This window comes from Oryctolagus cuniculus, chromosome 8 (assembly GCF_051225735.1).
Source record: "Oryctolagus cuniculus isolate XC-2025 breed Fujian yellow rabbit chromosome 8, ASM5122573v1, whole genome shotgun sequence".
Classification (NCBI taxonomy): domain Eukaryota; kingdom Metazoa; phylum Chordata; class Mammalia; order Lagomorpha; family Leporidae; genus Oryctolagus; species Oryctolagus cuniculus.
The window spans coordinates 18694494-18715653 of record NC_142874.1 but is presented as its reverse complement, the minus strand read 5'-3'; the positions used below and the strand labels follow the sequence as shown (position 1 = coordinate 18715653).

Below are 21160 nucleotides of genomic sequence, written 5' to 3'. Positions count from 1 at the left end.
GAATAACTCAATACTGGTTCTTTTTATTTCTAAGTTAGATTTTGAAATATTGAAATTGTGGGGAGCAGCCCGGACTGGACTGAGTTACTGGAATTAAGACTTATTCTATGCATCTGCTCTCCCACAATATGGCGCTGGGAGAGAAGTAAACAGCTTCCGCACAGCTGCCTCCAGTTCAGCCAATTAACTGTAGGACTTGCTCCTGATTGGAGAGCAGCGTACTCGGCGTGTGGGCAGCCGAGTTGGGATTGGCAGAGGAGGACTATAAAGGAGGAGAGAAACGGCATGCACCGGGAACATCTATGGGGAACATCTAAGGGAACCCGTGCAGCCCCCGAGAGAACCGGCCGGCGGTGTGCTGCTCCCCTGCGGAAGTGGGGAATGCGGCCAGGGGGAACTGCCCTTCCACGGAGGTGGAAGGGACAGTAGCCAACCCGGGAAGAACCAGCAGCAAACCCGGGGAGGGCCGAGCAGACAGAAAGAACAGTGCAGGGTCCTGTGTTTCTCCTCCACGAAGAGGGGGAGCGACAGAAATCACTTGGATTATGATATTTTTAGGTCAGAGAGGAGAGGGGTATTGTTTCTGCACAGTATCCACAATGGATGCCATGCCATTGGTTGTGAAACTTTGGTTGACGAAACGAAATCCCTGTTAGTCCGTGTGTTTAAACAACACAGAATTTCAGAATCCCTAGGTATTGTGTTTTGTGGTTTGGTTCTTATAGTATGTGGAGAATCGAGTCTTCCTTCCTGCTGGTTAGCATTCACTAGTGTTGACATCCAAGGATCATTCCTTGGTTTTCATTTTAGGAGATGCTGAGCAGGGACTAATCGGTAACAACCCCTTGAGGCGAGTCATCATGGATGTTCCAGTTTCCTCATTATCCACTCTTGGTGTTCCTCTTAGTCCTGATTATTCAAATCCAGATGTTGAAATGACCCCATGTTCAGTCTAAGTGTTTGTTCTCACTGGTCTTCTCATCCTAGACAGCCTCATCTCTGTACCGTGTTTCAGGAGGGTCTTGGCTTTTTCTCCCATCATTAGCTAGACCTGTTTATGTTGCCCACGGTTTTCTCATTTTGGCTATTTTCAAACTTGATTCCTTGATTCCATAATTCTTTTCCCTCACACACAACAAACCCGGAAAAATCTGTTCTCTTGTTTTGTCATGCTCCCAGTCCACACATGTTCTCTGATAACGTTCACCAGGCATCTCAAAGGCTGGCTGGTCCCCACACCCTTCTGGAAGCCACATGAATACGTGATTCTTTGGCTTTTCGCTTTTGTGTCTCAATTCCTTTTCCACAACCTCTGCTCCTGTGACCACCATAAAACTTTATCATCTCCCATAAGCCTAGCCTCTCCCTAGGCTAGCAACTACTAGTGTACTACTAACAGGAAGTTAAAATTTAGAAACTTTCTGGGGAAATTCCAAAATTAAAGTGGTTTACGCCAAACGTCTTAAGATGCTTTCCCTGTGTTTGACTAGAATCGTATCTATGGGGGGGGGGGAGACTAGATGGAGTCTTCACCTCACACAATGCCTTTGTTTTGTTTGTGAGTTATGTACACCTCAGTAATTATGAATGGGAAAACTAAAACTGACTTGCAGTTCAATGTTGCAAATATTTGGGAGTTCTGTAGTGAGAGAACAGGCATGGAGTCCAGGAAATCCTTCAATGAATTGGTATATCTGTGGTTTTCAGAGTGCTACTTTAAAGACATTTAAATTATGTTAACATTTTCTTGCAGTGTCACTGGTCGCCTACTGATGAAGCAGGCCCTGCATTTTCCATTCCATAGTTTAATTGGGCTAATTCACAACCTGCCTATAATAGTAGCTATGTTAAATGCACATAGGAATGTGCACACATTGGTGGGAGAATAGCACATAGTAATTTAGGATTCTCGTTTCACTTTTCACTTTCCTGGTTTCCTTCAGATACATTTCCTTTCATGTTGTATTTCTGAGTTTTCAGTTTGAGGGAGGTGGGGTGGGGCGACAATGCATTATGTTACTTGGATATTGTCTTAAATATTCTCTTGATGGAATTCCCGAATCTTTATTTTCAAGATATAAATCTCCTGAAATTTAGTTTAGTCAAGTTGTGAATGTTCTTTTTAAGGATTTATGTATTTGAAAGTCAGACTTCCACAGAGATAGAAGGAGAGGCAGAGAGAGAGAGAGGTCTTCCACCTGCTGGTTCACTCCCCAGTTGGCTGCAAGGGCCGGAACTGTGCCAATGTGAAGCCAGGAGCCAGGAACCTCTTCTGGGTCTCCCACGTGGGTTCAGGGGCCCAAGGACTTGGGCCGTCTTTCACTGCTTTCCCAGGCCATAGCAGAGAGCTGGATTGGAAGTGGAGCAGCTGGGACTTGAACTGGTGCCCGTGTAGGATGCCAGCACTGCATTTGGTGGCCTCACCCGCTATGCCACAGTGCCAGCCCCAATCATGAATGTTTTAGCATCATTTCTGTCCCATGAAGCCTACCAAAACCCCACAATATTAACCTAAGTTCCTTAACTTTTATGATGCATTTTAAGTATAGGAACCTATTTTTGAATGCTTTATTTTTTCCAGCCTTTTCACAGTGTAACTGAGAAACAAAAATTCTATCTATTCAAGGCACGTTCTCTGTGTTTCGATGTGAGTCTGATCTGCATATTGCATTTTCACACAGACCGTTCGACTCTCCTGGTACTTACAGTACACTATGAAAGGATTAGTACAATGAGGCCACTTAACAAATTTATCACTTTTACCGTGTTTTGTAACTTTTTCAAATTTTATTTCTTTATGTATTTTCCCAGACAACTTTTATTTAAGGTATACATACTTTATGCATTCAATAATTGCAGCTTTAGCAGCTGTATTTATTGGTAGCAGTAATTCTTCTACCGTACCTGCCCTCTCATTGACACTCCTATGCTTTTTTTTTTTTTTTTGACAGGCAGAGTGGACAGTGACAGTGACAGTGACAGAGAGAGAGAGAGAGAGAGAGAGAGAAAGGTCTTCCTTTTGCCGTTGGTTCACCCTCCAATGGCCGCCGCGGCTGGCGTGCTGCGCTGATCCAATGGCAGGAGCCAGGTACTTCTCCTGGTCTCCCGTGGGGTACAGGGCCCAAGCACTTGGGCCATCCTCCACTGCACTCCCTGGCCACAGCAGAGAGCTGGACTGGAAGAGGGGCAACCGGGACTAGAACCGGTGCCCATATGGGATGCCGGGCGTCGCAGGTGGAGGATTAACCTAGTGAGCCACGGTGCCGACCCCTGTACATTTCTTTTGAAAGGCAGGAAACAGAGAAAAGGGGAGAGAGGGATAAAGAGAGTAAGGCAGAGACAGACAGGGTGAGCGAGAGGATGAGGGATATCTCATCTCATGCATTATTTCCCTCCTCAGATGTCCTCAGTGGCAGGGCTCTGCCCCAGGTCTCCCACTTTGGCACTGGGGCCCACGTCCTTGGGTCATCTTCTAGTGCTTTCCCAGGCACGTTAGCGGGGAGGGGAATGGTAAGTGGAGCACTTGGGACCTGGTCTGGTGCTTACACGCGATGCTGGCAGTGCCGGTGGAGGCTCAGGCTTTTTTTTTACACCCCAGCTCCAGCCCCATCACCATATGTTTGTATCGTTTGACTGCCCTCTCTTCAGTTTCATGCTCCCAGTTCATCACAGACACCATCCTGCTCTCTGACTGTGTTAGTTGGACTTTGTATATTCCACACGGAAGTGTGATCGTGTAGTAGTGCTCATTTCTGTGTGTCTTGTTTCCCTCATGGTCATGTCCTATAGTTCCATACTTTTGGATCCATCTGTGACAAGTAGTAATATTTCCTTTCTTTTTAAGGTTTGGCGAGGATGCCACTGTGTGTGTATCCCATTTTTCCTTATGGGTCCATCAGCAAACATTTGGATTATTTCCATATCGTGCAATTGTGAATGATGCTGAAGTGATGTGGGGGTGCAGACAGTTCATTGAGATGGTGATTTTCTTTTGGATTCATGGTCAATAAAGGTTGTTCCTTTTTAAATTGTATTTGAGGAACTTCCATATTGTTTTTCATAATGGACGGTACAGTGTACCTTCCCTCCAATAATGTGTGTTCGTTTTCTCTATGTTGTGCCCAATACTTGTTATCTTTTAGCTTTTTAACAGTAGCCATTTAACAGATAGGAGATAATAACCATTGTCATCTTGATTTGCATTTTGCTGATGTTAGCAATGTTCAGAACTTTTTCACATACCCACTGGGTACATTGTATGTCTTTGCTGGAAAACATTGATTCAGTCCTTTGTCCCTTTTTAATTGTATTCTTTGCTTCTTAGTGGTGCACATTCCTTGTATTACTCCCTTGATCGCACATCTGGTTTGCTAACATTCTCTCCTATTCATTGGTTTGCCTTTTCATTTCATTGATCCTTGCTTTACTAGTTTGTTGTAGTTTCATTTCCTTTTATTTGCTCATGTGCTTAATTGTTAACACATGAGCAACCACTCTTGAGGCTAATGTCAAGGATTTTTCTATTTTATAAGTTGTAAGGGTTCAGATCTTCTGTGTGGACTCTCAGTTCATTTTGAGTTGATTTTAATATGTGGTGTGACAGTGCCGTGCCACAGTTTCAGTTTTGTACATGTGGATAGCTAGGTTGCTTCTGCCTCAGATGTGGGCCCTTACGTCCAGTGACTGCATGTTTGGCAGCCCTGGTGGGCCAGGGTTCCCAGTGTCTTCCGTTGGATCCGTTTAACCAGATGCTGTGGCTGGAGTTGAGCAGGAGCTTGGCAGAAGCTGGCAGAAGCCAGGTTGGCCCTTACTGCTGGCTCGTGGTCTGAGTCCCGTGCCGCCGTCCTAGCTTCAGTGCTCTGATGTTCTGTTCTATCTGTGGTACTAGGTCCCCAGGTGACAATGGGCCTCATTGCACACTGGGGTTGTTAAGTGTACACTCAGCAGACCCGGGTACCCATATCTCAGGCAGAACCAAACTGAGTATCCACATACAGATATCTGAAGCTGTATTATGATGTGGCCCTTATGCCAGAGAAGACAGTGGGCTGGTTGAAGTTAGGGAGGTTGTGGGAGGCACACATGGGGGCATGTGTGGTGATTGGGGAGTAGGAGACCATGCAGTGATGGGGTCAAGACAGGGGACTGTGGCCTCCTCCTCTGGAAGCCAGGGCTATATGAGGCTATGTCAGAGTTTTTTGAAGGATGGATGTTTGGCCTAGTGGGAAAGACAATGCTCAGGATACCAGTGGCAGCAGTGATGGTTTAAGTAGTGGGATTCTTGCTACCACCTTGGAGACCATCTCCCAGCTCAGCCTGGGTCAGATCAGCCCTTGTGGGCATTTGGGTAATGAACTGCTAGACGGGTGGGTATCTTTCTCTCTTTGTCTCTCCCCCTCTCCCCTTTATTGTTTCTCTGTGTTTTGCTTTTGAAACCAGTTGCGATATTAAAACGAGGTGGAAAAAAGGGTTTACGGATGATGCTGTATCCTAGTGGCAGTAGATCATTGAGTCATTTCCTAAAGTCACACAGTGGGCTGTGTGTAGCTCACAGTAATCTCTGTTAGATCTTTTATTAGCAAACCAAGTACACGAGCTCAAGGCTCTAAGCGTAAAATAATGTCCAAAGAGAAATGTAGATTTGATCAGTACAAATTTTATATAAGTATTGAAATGTCACACTAGCCCATACATATGTACAACTCTTGTGGATAAAATGTAAGTAAAAATACCAACATGTTACTTGGTGTATAAGGTTAAGGGGTTTTAAATGATTAATGTCACAACTAATATTATGGTATTTGAAAAAGGTTAATCAATACAAAAACATAACCTGTAAATGACTGAATGGTTCTTTCTTGACGTGCTCAGTCAAAAGGCTATTATGCTGCATTTTAAGTTGGTGATGAATATTTATTTTAGATTGTTTCCTTTAATTAAGAAAATGGTAGTATGTTTTCACGTGTATGTGAAATTGAATAGCATCAGAGCAATACAATGAATACGAGATAAGCTTTTTTTCATAATTGAGATTTTATTGGATTTTGAGAATCCCTACAGAGACATTGCAGTTTGTATACTATTCTTAACAAACCAAAAATTTAGAAAGTAAGGGCTTGTCATTCTCTTTAAATCTTTTATTATTTTTGAAATAGTGTATTTTTTTTAACTTGCCTCCTAAGAGCTTTATATTTCACTCATAAAGAGTTCAGCTAGTAAGGAAGAATATAGGCAAGGGCCATAAAAATTATCAAACAAACGAAGTCCCATCTTTAGGATCAGTTGTATACTCGAATTGATCACTTTAACTAGTAAGATGGCATTAAGTGTCAAAGGGATCACATAAATAAGACCAAGTGTCTGCTAATAGTAATAGAATTAAAAAGGAGAGAATGATCCAACATGGGAAGCAGGCCACACAGCAGACTCATAGAATGACAAATACCCTGAACAGCACTCTAGCTCAGAGTCAGCCGTTAAGGCATTCGGATCTGGCTAAAAAGCCCATGAGAGCATTCCAGGCATGGAAAGCTGAGACACTGTGGCAAAAAGTCACCCACATGAAAGATCTCTGGGAGTAAGATCCCAGGAGAAAGGAAGGGCTGTCAGAGCGGTCAGTACCTATCTCTGAAGGAAGGAGAGAACTTCCACTTTGATTATGGCCTTGTCTAAATCATGTTGGAGTTTGTGGACTCAAGAGGCTTCCATAGCCTTGGCAGCTCATGACCAAGAGCCTAGGGTGCTCACTGATGTCAAATATAAGAGTGTCAGTTGTTACATCAACAACAGGTGTCGCTGTGCACGTGCTCCCCATGTAGGACCTATGTCCTTAAGGTGTTGTACTATGAGAATTAACGGTAAAACTAGTCCTCAAACAGTACTTTCAACTTTGTGTGTCTGTGTGGGTGCAGTCTGTTGAAATCTTTACTTTGTATAGAGTTGATCTTCTGTATGTAAAGATAATTAAAAATGAATCTCAATGAAGAATGGGATGGAAGAGGGAGTAGGAGTTGGGATGGTTTGTGGGTGGGAGGGAGGGTATGGGGGGAAGAATGACTATAATCCAAAAGGTGTGCTTACGAGATTTATATTTATTAAATCAGAGGTTTGTATAAAAATGTCAGCTGCGCTCATACACAGTAAATTTTAAAACGATCATGAATTATTAAAATTATAATAGTAGCATATCATTCTTTTCTCTCTCTCTCTTTTTTTTTTTTTTTTTTTTTTGGACAGGCAGAGTGGATAGAGAGAGAGGAGAGAGAAAGGTCTTTCTTTTTGCTGTTGGTTCACCCTCCAGTGGCTGCCACGGCCGTCGCGCTGTGGCCGGTGCATCACGCTGATCCTGATCCGAAGCCAGGAGCCAGGTGCTTCTCCTGGTCTCCCATGCGGGTGCAGGGCCCAAGCACCCGGGCCATCCTCCACTGCACTCCTGGGCCATAGCAGAGAGCTGGCCTGGAAGAGGGGCAACCGGGACAGAATCCGGCGCCCGGACCGGGACTAGAACCCACGGTGTGCTGGCGCCTCAGGTGGAGGATTAGCCTATTGAGCCACGGCACCGGCCAGCATATCATTCTTAAGAATTTGTTTGACAAAGATATAAAAGAAAGTGTGACAAAACTGTATTTGCAGCAATACTGATACACAGAGGCATTATTTTCTTTTTTGTATTTTTTGTTGTTTTCTCATTTTTTAAAAGAAAATTTTAGCTCCCATATATAAAGGAGAACATCTAATATTTGTCTTACTGTGTCTGGATAATTTCACTGAGCGTGAAGTCCTTCAGTTGCAACGATTTTGATAGAAATAACAGCGTTTTAATTTTTTTATGGTTCTGTAATATTCAGTTCTACATATATGCATCCAGTTTTGCCAGCACCATTTACTGAATAGATTGTACTTTTTTCCAATGTATAGTCTGGGCACTTTCATGAAAAATCAGTTGGCTCTCCCTGTGTGGATTAATTAATTAATTAATTAATTTTCCATGATCATGCTGCTTTGATTGCTATAGCTTTGTAGTAAGCTTTGAAGTCTGGTATTCTGACATGTCCAAGTTGATTTTTTTATTTTGCTAAGGATCATTTTGGCTGTTATTGATATTTTGTGATTTCTTATGGAATTTAGGATTATTTTCTCATTCTGTAAAAAAAATGTCATTGGTGTTTGATAGGAATTTCATTTAACTTGTAGGTTGCTTTATAGGTATTTTAATTATACTAATTCTTGCAATCCATGAGCAAGTTCTATTTTTTTCCATTTTGGGAGTCCTTGATGATTTATTTCTTCAATGTTTTAGAATTTTCATTGTAGATATCTTTTTACTTATTTGGGTACATTTATTCCTAAATGTTTTATTTTTGTCCCTATTATGTATGGGATTAATGTTTAAATTTCATTTTTGGCAAGTTGGTTATTAGAATATAAAGAAGCTACTGTATTTTGTATGTTGATTATGTAACCTGTGACTTTACTGAATTGGTTTTTCATCTTGAAGCATTTTTTGGTGGAGTGTTTAGATTTTTCCATGCACAACATCATGTATTCTACAATGTTGTTGAATTCAGTTATTGTTAATAGTTGTGTTGAGGAATATTTCATGTTATGAATATAAGAGCATGTCATAGAGGCTTAAAAGTTTACCTGTGGAAAATTTCTCTGTTGTTTGCCATGGGGGAATTAGAGTAGTACCTGGCAGACTTGTGGACTGACATTGCTGATGAAGTGCATGGGTTCACCCATTGGTTTATCACTGCTTTCTGTGCCCCCCCCGACTCCCAGTGAGACAGTGAGGCTTCTTACAAGGTTGTGTGCTGAGTGTTGCTGTCCGCAGCATATAAGTAACATGATCTCATGGGATCATTTCAGACATTTGTACCTGCACCTGGGTGATGCAGAGTCTTGTGTGCTGTGAGATGGTGAGTCTGGATGCACCAGATGACTGCCGGCTGCCCCTCACATGCTGCCAGGCACCACCCAGGACATGTAAGAAAGTAGTTGCCTCCTCTGCAGCTGTCTCAGATGGTGAAGTGCCGTATCTCAGACACCAAGGAAGTCCACATAGAGGTACACACCTTGCTGTGGATGGAGACACAAAGCCTGCTCAAAGACTGGACAGGGACGCATTGAGAAGGGCAACCTTGCCGTGTTCCTGACAGGAAGTAGTCTATAAATCACCGGGCAACAGAGTTGGCAGCTGGCAGCTCTCACGGAACTACATCAAGATCCTGTCCGACTTGTCTGGAAAGCACAAACAGATGGCGTCATGTTTGCACAGAGGGTGACCATAAACTGTCCCTTTTTCTACTGCAGTGGGTGTCCAGAGCATGTTAAACACCACACTACAGAAGGAGCCTCTATATTTCCGTGTATGGCGTACAATTAAGAAAAAAAGAGAGCTACTGAGGCTGTTAGGCATTCTTCAGCGACTATGTGCAGCCCCCACTCCTGAATGGCAAAGCTGCCCGTAGGACAGTCCCATACAAGGTACCTTGGACCCAGTGGAATTATTTATTCATTTGCTTAAGCGTTATTCATTGTTTCATTGAAAGACAAGAAGACAAATTTCCCATTGGCTGGATCACTCCACTTGAGTGGCAAGGGCCCAAATATCTGAGCCATCCTCTGTTGTTTCCCAGGGTATACATAAGCAGGAACCTGGATTTGAATGCACGACCAGGTGTTGATCCTCTGTAATTACTCTGTAATGGGATGCTGGCACCAAAGATGATGTCTTTAATTGCCATGCCAAATACAATGTATTGATGCGTTTATATTCTAATTTATTAGAATGGCAGTGTGAGATAGAGAAAAATGTTTCCATCTGTTGGCCTCAACCCCGGAGCCTGCAAACATTATGGAAGGGCTAGGCCAAAGTCGGAAGCCAAGAGCTCCATCCACTTCTCTCACGGGGGTGGAGGAGACCTAAGTATCTGACCCAATGCCTGCTACCCATCAGAGTGTACATTAGCAGGAAACTGGACTGCAAGAAGATTGTACGGAAATCCAGGCACTCTGATATGGGGCGTTGATAACCCAAATGGCATCTTAACAACTCTGTCTCAGTTCCTTGGCTATTGTTATATTGTAATGATTTTTTATTTGGAAAAAAAAAAAAAACATTATGGAGGGAGAGATATCGGGATATTGTCCAATCCACTACCTCGCTCTCCAAATGGCTGCGTCAGCTACAGATTAGCCAAGGTGAAGCCAGGAGCAGGAACTCCATCTTCTTCTCCTACATGGGTTGCAGAGGCCTGAGATCTTCAGACAGGATCCACTGTCTTTCCTTGCACCTTAGGAGGAAGCTGGAGTCGAAGCATAGCAGCTGGGGCATGACCCAGCACTACAATATGAAATGGAAGCTTTGTTAGCTGACGCCTTACCTGCAGTTCCACAACGTCAGCATTCCCGTCGTTATTTGTAAGAGCGGTCCCACCACAGGACCAAGCAAAATTTCTGGCCCTGTTGGCGTCCACTTCAGAAGTTCATCAAGCTATGCAAACGCTGCGCATCCTGGGAAATAGCAAGGTGGACACGTAGAGTGTTCACAGCCAGAGTTTCCTTCAACATCTCCCTGCAGTCCAGTGCTATGTAATCGAATGTGGTGCTCTCTGACTTGCTCTGATCCATTGTGTACATGATGGGACCTATTCTGAGCATCAACAACAAAGCCAATGGCTTTGCAGGCTGCACTGCTGCCTACTGGCTCACTTCAGGCAAGTCTCATGAGTTTCTCCAGACCCTCTGGACACCACGGATGCCTTCTAGACAGAAGACCACCAGAGATTCAACAATGGTAGGCTTCTTCTGCACACGAAGGTAAGCTGTCATCACCAGGCAACTTTATGGATGGCAACCACCGTGTAGCAGGGTCACATTATAGAGCCTTGTGGATCATTGGGCACTAACTCCTACGGCATTGTGATCTTTCCCAGTAGAGTGCATCTGCCCAGCAATATTCATTGACAGACTATGGAGAGGACATGCCCTTGGGTCGACTGCCATGGCCATCATTAAGACAGGACCCAACCTCTTCCCATGAGTCCTTGTGTTGCTTCTGCCCACTGCTCAGCTGTCATTTCTGTTCCTTGGTATGGACAGCCTAACACTTCTGTTCTTCACCTAGATCAAGCCCAAGTCTTTTGTACTGATGTGGCATGCTTGCCTAGAGCCTGGACATTTACCACACACCTCCCTATATTGTCAGCACCCTAAAATAGCCACTCAGGCAAGACAAGTGGGGAATTGGCATAGCTGTCCCTGACGTAGTAGAAGTATTGTCTGAAATACGCTGAGTCATCTATTAACCCACTCATCAAGCACCTTCTCAAAGCTGGAGGATAGGATTGGAGGCATCCTGCAGATTACCACGACCTCAAGAAGGTCATGCCTCGCTTTGAATTCGCCTTACTTGACATTACCAGGCTGCCCCTGAGAATTTTGCCATTATTGGTGTGGCAAGCATTTTATTGTGTCCGGTGGAGATTTGGGGCCATTTACTTTTTAACTTGAAGGCCAACACTGCACCTTTCTGAGACTTCTGTGGGCTGCCTCTGGTCCCCCAGGGCTCGTGGTCTGTGTTAACAGGCTCTGGCTGGCCTTCAGTTGTCATCTAGCATCCACCTGTGACACTATGTTGAGGACGTTGTTTCAACTGATAATCAAGAGGAGGAGGAAAAATGGGCCTCAAACATCAGCATCTGACGCCTTGTCCCAGTCAGTGTGGACCCTAGTCCCATAGGAGGTGAGAGCTTGCAACCTCAAATTTTTGGTGTACGTTTTGAAAAAGGAATTCAGAAAAATTCCTCAGCAAATCCCCATATAACTCCTTCTCCTCAGTGACTCGGTTTCAACCAAGGAAGCCCAGCACATTTTCACTTTGTGATAACACCAACATCCTCACCTCTAGTGAACCCTAAGACCCACCTATCTCACCAGTCACCCACAAGGCTGCACCTTGGCGGATAGTTTGTGGTTCTGAGGCTCACATGGGTAAAGGACTTGAACTTAGCTGTGAGCTTTTAGTGACACTACTGTTTGACTCACAGAGAGTTTGGACTACCTCACTCAGCATCATGAGCTGTGTCCTGGCCTCCAGCCACTGGGAATCTCAAGTTAGATGGAAGTGGGCAGAACGTGTGATCATCCTACTGGTCCTTGAGCAGCCCACCCTCACTCAAGGCCATCTTGAAATTCACATGTCCACCAATTCTTGGGACATCACCAATTGCTAGTGGCCTTTGTGTGGCCTCAAACTGGATAGTCCATACCCTTACATTGGAGTACCCCCTTTGGTGGGACACTGTTGATATCTGTGCTACGGGCCTAACCTCACTGACCAACTCTCAGCTATTTTGATTGCCAAAATTCTACTGCCTTTTAATGTAGCAAAACCGCACTATGTATTATCTGCATCCTTGCTTTCATAGTGGAGTCTCCCTGGCTTATGTTATTTGGGACATCATAGGCCTGTCGACTTGGATTTCAGCTTGTAGCTTTCCTATTGTATCCACGTCAGTTGTGGAAGTTCCCAAGGAATACCTGCTGTGTAGACAAAACTGTCATTCCTCTTTGTTGCACGGTTGCACTTGGAGTGGTGATTATTCACATGCTACCTGGCAAGTGGATTTTATTGACCTGCTGTAGCAAATGGCACGTGCTTCCTGTTATGTAAGCCAACACCAGACTTCTCCTTGCTTCTTTCTTCGTGGCTGAAAATGTCATCAGAGTCTAAGTACGTCATCCCTGGTGCATTACACATGGGACCAAAAGTATCTGAAATACTTAGTTCCTGTCCATTTGGTGTATACACAGCAATGGAGTTTCTAGTTCATGTGAAGGTTATTTTTTTTTTAATTTTGAAGTTAACAATAATTGTACCTACTTAAGGGCTGCTGTATGATATTTTGGTACATGTCTGTAATGTGTCCTGATTAAAAATGGGGTGATCAGTATTTCCCTTTGTTTGTCAGTACTTATGATTGAAGTCTTGGGATTTCTTCTGTATGTTCATACAACACATACTCCATTATTGTGAGCTATCCTCTCCATTATTCTGTGTAACATTAGGAAGTTATTTCTTTGATCTTACTCTGACTTGGTACCCATCATCCAAACTCCTTGCATTTTCCCTCCAACCTCTTACATCCTTTATTAATTAGTATATATTCAGATTGGTGTATTTTAAAGATTTATTTATTTTTATTTGAAAGGCAGAGCTGCAGAGAGAGGGAGAGACAGAGAGATGTTTTCCTTCTGCTCCTTCACTACCCAAATGGCTGCAACAGCTGCAGCAGAGCAAATTCAAAGCCAGGAGCCAGGAGCTTTTTGTGGGTCTCCCAAAGTGGATGTAGGGGCCCAAGCACTAGGGCCACCTTCCATTGCTTTCTCAACCCATAACCAGAGAGCTGGTTCAGAAGAGGAGCAGCAGGGGTAAGAACCGGTGCCCACATGGGATTCTGGCACCACAGGCAGAGCCTTAACCTACCGTGCCACAGCACTGGCCCCCGATTGTTTTTAGCTTGTGTTTGTGAGGGAGTGGGTACAGTATTTGTCTTTCTGTGTCTGGATTGTTTTCACTTACTTCCAGTTCCATACTTCTTGCTTCAAGTGACAGGACTTCATTCTTTTCAAATGGCTGGATAGTATTCCATTTTGCATATATACAACAAACTCCTGACCACTTCGTCTGATGAACTCTCTGCTCATTTTGTTTGCCAAGATACTATTCCCTTTTAGTGAGACAGAAATGCAGTCTACTTTATCTGCATCCTTGCCCTCCTAGTGGGGACTGTGGTATGAGAATGAGTTTCTGCTCCCGAGCATATCTGATTTGGGGACATCTTATGCCTGTCAATTTGGAGTTCTGATTGTGGTTTTCCTATTCCATCCAACCCAGTTGGAAAAGTCCCCCAGGAATGTCTGCTTTGCAGACAAAACTTAAATCATTCCTTTTTCTCCCACGGTGGCATTTGGAGAAGTGGTTACTCTCACATGCCGTTTGGCAGGTGGGTTTTATTGGTCTGCTGTTTCAAGAGGCAAGTGATTATCGTTGTTGATGGGCACACCAGATGCTCCTTGCTTTTTCCTTCATGGCTGAAAATGTGCTTCAAACATGGGACTGTAGATGTATGAACTGCTCCCTGGTGCTTCAGACACGGAGCTATAGATACACAGAACTACTTACACTTAGTTCCTTTCTGTGGGACATGTACCCAGTGGTGGTGTTGCTGGTGCACGGTATGGTTCTGTTTTCTGAAAATTTTGACATTAGCAATAATTTCACATACCTAGGGTCTACAGGATGATGTCTCGGTGCATGCCTGTACTGTGTCCTGTTGAAAAATGGGATGATCAGCATTTCCCTTTCTTTGTCACTATTTTATGACAGAAGGCCTGGAATTTCTTCTGTGTGTTCATGTAACATATACTAGGTTATTGTGAGCTAGTCTCCTCACTGTGCTGTGTAACGATAGGAACTTATTCCATTGATCCGACTCTGATATTGTGCCCCTCGTCGAAACTCCCTTCATCCGCCGCAGTGCCTGCCATCCTTTATTCATCATTATGCAGTCAGGTTCTTAGCTTGCATATGTGAAGCCGTGCACGTGTTATTTGTCTTTCTGTGTCTGGCCTTTTTCACTTAACATGATATCCTCCAGTTGCATACATTTTGCTGCAAAGGACAGGATTTCATTTTTAAATGGCTGAATAGTATTCCATTTGGTAGATACTCAACAAATTCTTGATCTCTTTATCAGATGATGGATTCGTTGGTTGATTCCATAATTTGGCCGTTGTTAACAGTGCTGCAGTAATCATGGTGGAGCAGGTGTCTCTTAGATCCAGTGATTTCATGTCTTTTGGATGTATACAGAGTATTGAGATTGTCGAGTCATATGGCAGTGCTATTCTTAGTTTTTAAGAGATCTCCACGGTGTTTTCCTCAGTGCTTGTACTCATTTGGATTCCCACACTCAGTATAGGAGAGTTCTCCTTTCTCCATATCCTTGCTAGAATTTTTTACTTTTTCTTTTTGATAGGCATTCTAGCGTTATGAGGTGATATCTTTTTGGGGTTTTGATTTGCATTTCTTCTTTTTAAAAAAAAAAAAAGATTTACTTGAGAGGCAGAGTTACAGACAGAGAGGTAGGCACACAAAGGTCTTCCATACACTGGTTCAGTCCCCAGATGGCCACATTGGTGAGAGCTGAGCCCATCCAAAACCAGGAGCCAGGAGCTTCTTCCCAGGTGGTTGCAGGGACGCAAGCACTTTGGCCATCTTCCACTGCTTTCCAAGGCCATATGCAGAGAGCTGGATCAGAAGAACAGCCAGGACATGAACCAGTGCCCACATGGAACGCCAGCCCTGTGGGCGTAGGCTTAGCCTAGAATGCTGCAGTGTGGGCCCCTATTTTCATTTCTCTGATGGCTCGTAATAGTTTTTTTCATATATTTGTTGGTCATTTCCTTTTTTTTTTTCTTTTGAGAATTGTCTTTTTAGGCCCCTTGTGCCCATTTCTTAACTGTATTGGATGCTTGATTTTGAATTTGTTGAGTTCCTGATATTCTGGCTATTAATCCTTTGTTGGATAAGTAAGTAGTTTGCAAGTATTTTATCCCTTTCCATTGGTGGTTTATTCACTCTGTTACTGTTTTCTTTGCTGTACAGAAGCTTCAGAGTTTGATCTAGTTTTACTTTTGCTACCTGAACTTCTGGGGTTTTAAACAAAAAGTCATTGCCTCTGCCTCTTTTAAGAGGTGTCTCCCTATGTTGTATTCCAGCAATTTCGTATTTTCGGGTCTTTGATCCATCTGAGTTGATTTTTATATGTTGTGAAAGACAGGCATTTAATTTCATTCTTCTATATATGTCTATCTAGTATTGTCAGCACCACTTATTGAAAAGACTTCGGGATTTTCATCAAAAAATCAGGTAGCTGTTATGTATGTATGTTTGTATTTATATATTTTTTTCTCTTTTCATTGATCTTTGTATCTATTTTCATGCCAGTTTCATCCTATTTTAGTTACTATAACTTTGTGAAATCAAGTATTGTTACGCCCCCAGGTGTGTATAGGATCACTTTGACTTCTCTGGGCCTTCTCTGGTTCCATATGAATGTTAGAAGCTTTTTTTCTGACGGTTTAAAGAATGTCATTGGTATTTGGATAGGACTTGCATTGAATCTGTAGATTTCCTAGGGAATATGAAGATTTAAATGTTAATTCTTCTAATTCATGAACAGGGGATGTCTTCACATTTTCATGTGTCTGACGATTTATTTCAGCAGTGCTTTATAATTTTATTGTGATCTTTCACTTATTTGGTTGTATTTATTACTAAATATTTAATTTTTGTAGCTATTATAAATTTAGGTTTCTTTTTTCCTGTTTCCTATTTTTTATTTAAAATATACAAATTTCATATACTTCATATATAGAGGTTCAGGAAGATGGTGATACTTTCCATTCAACTCTCCATCCCACCTCCACCCTCCTTCCTTTTCCCTCTCCTCTTCCCATGCTTACTTTTTACAAAGATCTTAAACTAACCTTTTCAGAGGATCATTATTGGTGTGTAAGAATGCAACTTTTTTTTTTTTTAACATTGATTTGGTATCCTGTGACTTACTGGTTTATCACTTCCAACATATTTTGACTGCGGTGTTTTAAGTTTTTCCGTCTAAAATCAGGTCTTCTGAAAAAACAGGTATTTTGATTTCCTCCTTCCCAATTTTCATCCTTTATTTCTTTACTTTACCTGAGTACTCTGGTGAGTACTTGAGATACTGTATTGACTAAGAATGGTCTATGTGGAGTTCTTATCTTGCTCCAAAACTCTGGTGAAATATTTTCAGCTTTTTCCCATTCAGTATGATATTGGCTATTGTTTATCATTTAGCTTTGATAATTTTGAGCTATATTTCTCCTGTACCTTGTTAGTAGAATTTTTTTTTATCATTAAGGGATTTTGACGGGAGCATTCCCTTAATCTGTTGAGATGTTCATTTATTTTTTGTTGTTCGTTCTGCTGATGTGATTTCATTGATTTTTTTTTATAGATGCTGAACCACACTTGCATTCCTGTGATAAAACATACTTCGTCACATTACATGTTGTGTGTGTGTTTGTATATATGCATATATCATACATATGTGTATATATGTATATATCATACATATGTGTATATATATATCATACGTGTGTGTGTGTGTGTGTATATGGTATCTTTTTGATGCATTGTTGCATTCATCACGTTTGCAAAGACTCACAGCCTAGAAAGTGGTTGAAATAAGAAAGCTTGAAATCACTACCCATGCTTTTTCAATCCCAGAAAATCCAAAACATTTTCCCTAGGCCACAGAGTGACAGACTATACTAAAGAAAATATTCAAAACCTAATTCCAGGGACTGGCACCGTGGTGTAGTAGGCTAAACCTCCACGTGCAGCACTGACATCCCATATGGGTACCAGTGCATGTCCTTCCTACTCCTATTCCAATCGAGCTCTCTGCTATGGCCTGGGAAAGCAGTAGAAGATGGCCCAAGTGCTTGAGCCCCTGCACCCATGTGGGAGACCCGGAGGAAGCTCCTGGATCCTGGATTCAATTCGGCCCACCTTTGGCAGTTGTGGCCATTTGGGGAGGGAAGCAGTGGATTTAAAACCTTTCTCTCTGTCTTTCCCACTCTTTGTCTATAACTCTCTCAATTAACTACATAAATCTCCCCCCCACCAAAAAAAAAAAAAAAAACTGCTTCCAATGACAGTAAACTTTTCTGTATAGATAGAACAATGTGAAATTCCTTCTGTATGGATAAGAATAAGTTGCATGGTCTAGTTTTGTATTCATTCAATAAATGTTTGTTCATATATTTCAAACTGAACCATTAAAAATTCATAAATTGGGAATTTAAGTCAAATGAATACAGTCTCATATAAATTTCAGCCTGTCAATGGACTTCCTTGGATGCTGGAGACTGCCCCTCTGCACCTGGATTCTGGAATCCTTCGGGCGGGCACCCGTCCTTCTCTTCTCTGACTTCTCTTTCTATTTACACTCCCCAGATCATTGAGATGATAAATAGCATAGGACTCAGGGGAGATTCTCTATCTCTCTGAATTTCAGATGTCTCATCTGTAGAATTATTTTTAAGTTTTTTTTTTTAAGGTGGAAGTAATTTAAAGTATAGTACCATGATGTACACACTAGGTGCTCCAGAAATTAAAAAAAGTATGTTTACCTCAGGAAAATAAAATTAGGTTTAACTAGGAAACTGAACGTCAAAGAAGGAAAACAAATCATCACTGAACAACAGAACAGCCATTGTAGTTTTTTTGTTTATAAGCTGGGTCCCCTTTTTGTTTTTGAAATCCTTCTTGTGATTCAGCTGACCTTTCCTTTTTTTATTTTAAGGGTTTTATTTTATTTTCAGTTAGTCTTAACAGATTCAATATAGTTCATAGATACAGTTCTTGGGAATAATAGAGGAAGGAGGAGAATGGGTGGGAGAGTGGATGGGAAGAAGGGTAGGGTGGGAGGTATCACTATGTTCCTAAATTTGTATGTGTGAAATACATGAATTTTGTTTACCTTAAATGAAATCTAATGAAAATGTTAAGTGAACAAATGTCATGTATTTAATATATATGCAGACTTAGGAGCATAGTAATGTTTCTTCCTGGTCTCCCACATGGTGGGCATAGGGGCCAAAAAACCTGGGCCATTCTTTTCTGCTTTCCAAGGCACATTAGGAAGGAGCTGGATCAGAAGTGGAACAACTGCTACTCGAACCAGCACTCATATGGGGTGCCAGTGCTGCAAGTGGCAGCTTAACTCCCTACACCACAAAGCCAGGCCCAGTTCCCCTTTCATAGCAGCTGTCACAGTTAGAATTTTACATTTTTAGTGGGGTGATTGCATGAATAACCATCTCCGGTGCTCTTCTCTAGCATCAGGGTGTTCATAATGCACCCGTCATCCAGTATTTTGTGTGGTATGAACACTGTGAGTTTTTTAAGAAAGATTTTGTTTAATGAATACAAATTTCATAGGTACATCTTTAGGAATATAGCAGTTCTTGCCCCCATACCCACCCTCCCACCCCCCAGTCTCATCCCACCTCCTGCTCCTTTGCCCGTGCCATTCTTCATTAATGCTAACTTTTACTTATCTTTATATACAGAAGCCCAACTCTATATTAAGTAAAGATTTCAACAGTTTACCCTAATGCACACACACGAAGTATAAAGTACTGTTTGAAGACAAGTTTTACAGTTAATTCTCATAGTACAACTCATTAAGGACAGAGGTCCTACATGGGGAGTAAGTGCACAGTGACTCCTGTAATGTTGATTTAACAGTTGACACTCGTATTGATGACATCAGTAATCACCCGAGGCTCTTGACATGAGCTGCCAAGGCTATGGAGGCATTTTGAGTCCACAAACTCTGGCAGTATTTAGACAAGGCCATAAGCAAAGTGGAAGTTCTCTCCTCCCTTCAAAGAAAAGCTCATCCTTCTTTGATGGCCTCTTCTTTACCCTGGAACCTCATTCACAGACATCCTTCATGGTGATCATTTTTTTTTTTTTTTTTGCCACAGTATCTTGGTTTTCCATGCCTGAAATGCTCTCATGGGCCTTTCAGTCAGATCCAAATGCCTTAAGGGCTGATTCTGAGGTCAGAGTGCTGTTTAGGGCATTTGTCATTATGTGAGTCTGCTGTGTGGACTACTTTCCATGTTGGATCATTCTCTCCTTTTTAATTCTCTCTATTGTCATTAGCAGACACTTGGTCTTGTTTATGTGATTCCTTTGACACTTCATCCTATCTATATGATCAGTTACACACCTAATATGATCACTTTGATTAGTAAGGTGGCATTAGTACCACCCAGCTTCATGTGATTTGGTGTCCCATGGCAAGTTTTTAGCTTTACCCTCAGGGGTAAGTCCATGGGAACTTTTTGCTGAACTGTACATCTCTTCTCTTTCTTATTCCATTTCTTATTTTTTTAAACTGGGATCTATTTTCAAATGGATTTAAACATCTATGATTAATTCTATGTTAAGTAAAGAGCTCAACCAGTGGCATTAAGTAGAAAAAGAGCATAGTGAAAACAATAAAAGCATAAACTGTTTCTCGACAGTCAAGACAAGGGCTGTTCAAGTCATTGCTTCTCTTAGTGTCAATTTCACTTCTAGAGGTTTCCTTTTAGGTGTCCTGTTAGTTGTCACAGATCAGGGAGAAAGTGATATTTGTCCCTTTGGGACTGGCTTATTTCACTAAGTATGGTGTTTTCAAGATTCCTCCATTTTGTTTCAAATGATGGGATTTTTTTTTTTTACTGCAATGTAGTATTCCATAGAGTACATATCCCTTAATTTCTCTATGCAGTTTTCCATTGATTGGCATTTAGGTTAATTCCATGTCTTAGCTATTGTGAATTGAGCTGCAATAAACATGGAGATACAGATAGCTCTTTTGTGTGATGATTTCATTTCTCTTTGGTAACTTACAAGGAGTGGGATGGCTGGGTCATATGGTAGGAATATATTCAGACTTCTGAGGTTTCTCCAAAGTGTCTTCTATAGTGGTTTTCACCAGTTTGCATTCCCACCAACAGTGGATTAGGGTACCTTTTCCCCCACATCCTCACCAGCATTTGTTGTTTGCTGATTTCTTTATGTGAGCCATTCTAACCGGGGTGAGGCGAAACCTCATTGTGGTTTTGATTTGCAGTTCCCTGATGGTTAGTGATCCTAAACATTTTTTCATGTGTCTGTTAGCCATTTGGATTTCCTCTTTTGCAAAATGTTTAAGTCCTTGGCCCATCTCTTAACTGGGTTGTTTTTTGTTGTTATGGAGTTTCTTGACCTCTTTGTAGATTCTGGTTATTAATCCTTCTTAAGTTATATAGTTTGCAAATAATTTCTCCCATTCCTTTGGTTGCCTCTACACTTTCCTGACTGTTTCTTTCGCCATACAGAAAGTTCTCAATTTGAAGTAATCTTATGTTTAATTTTGGCTTTGACTGCATGCACCTCTGGGGTATTTTCCAAGTACTCTTTGCTTGTGCCAATGTCTTGCAGGGTTTTTCCACTGTTCTCTAATAATTTGATGGTGTTGGGTCATAGATTTACGTCTCCAATCCA

General features: G+C 42.0%; 1 protein-coding gene across 8 annotated transcripts in view; it reads left to right on the top strand.

Moving 5' to 3' along the window:
* Positions 1-21160, top strand: part of LOC149124868 (rho GTPase-activating protein 20-like) — a 90076-nt gene that overhangs the window by 8522 nt on the left and 60394 nt on the right. The gene's annotated exons all lie outside the window — the stretch shown is intronic.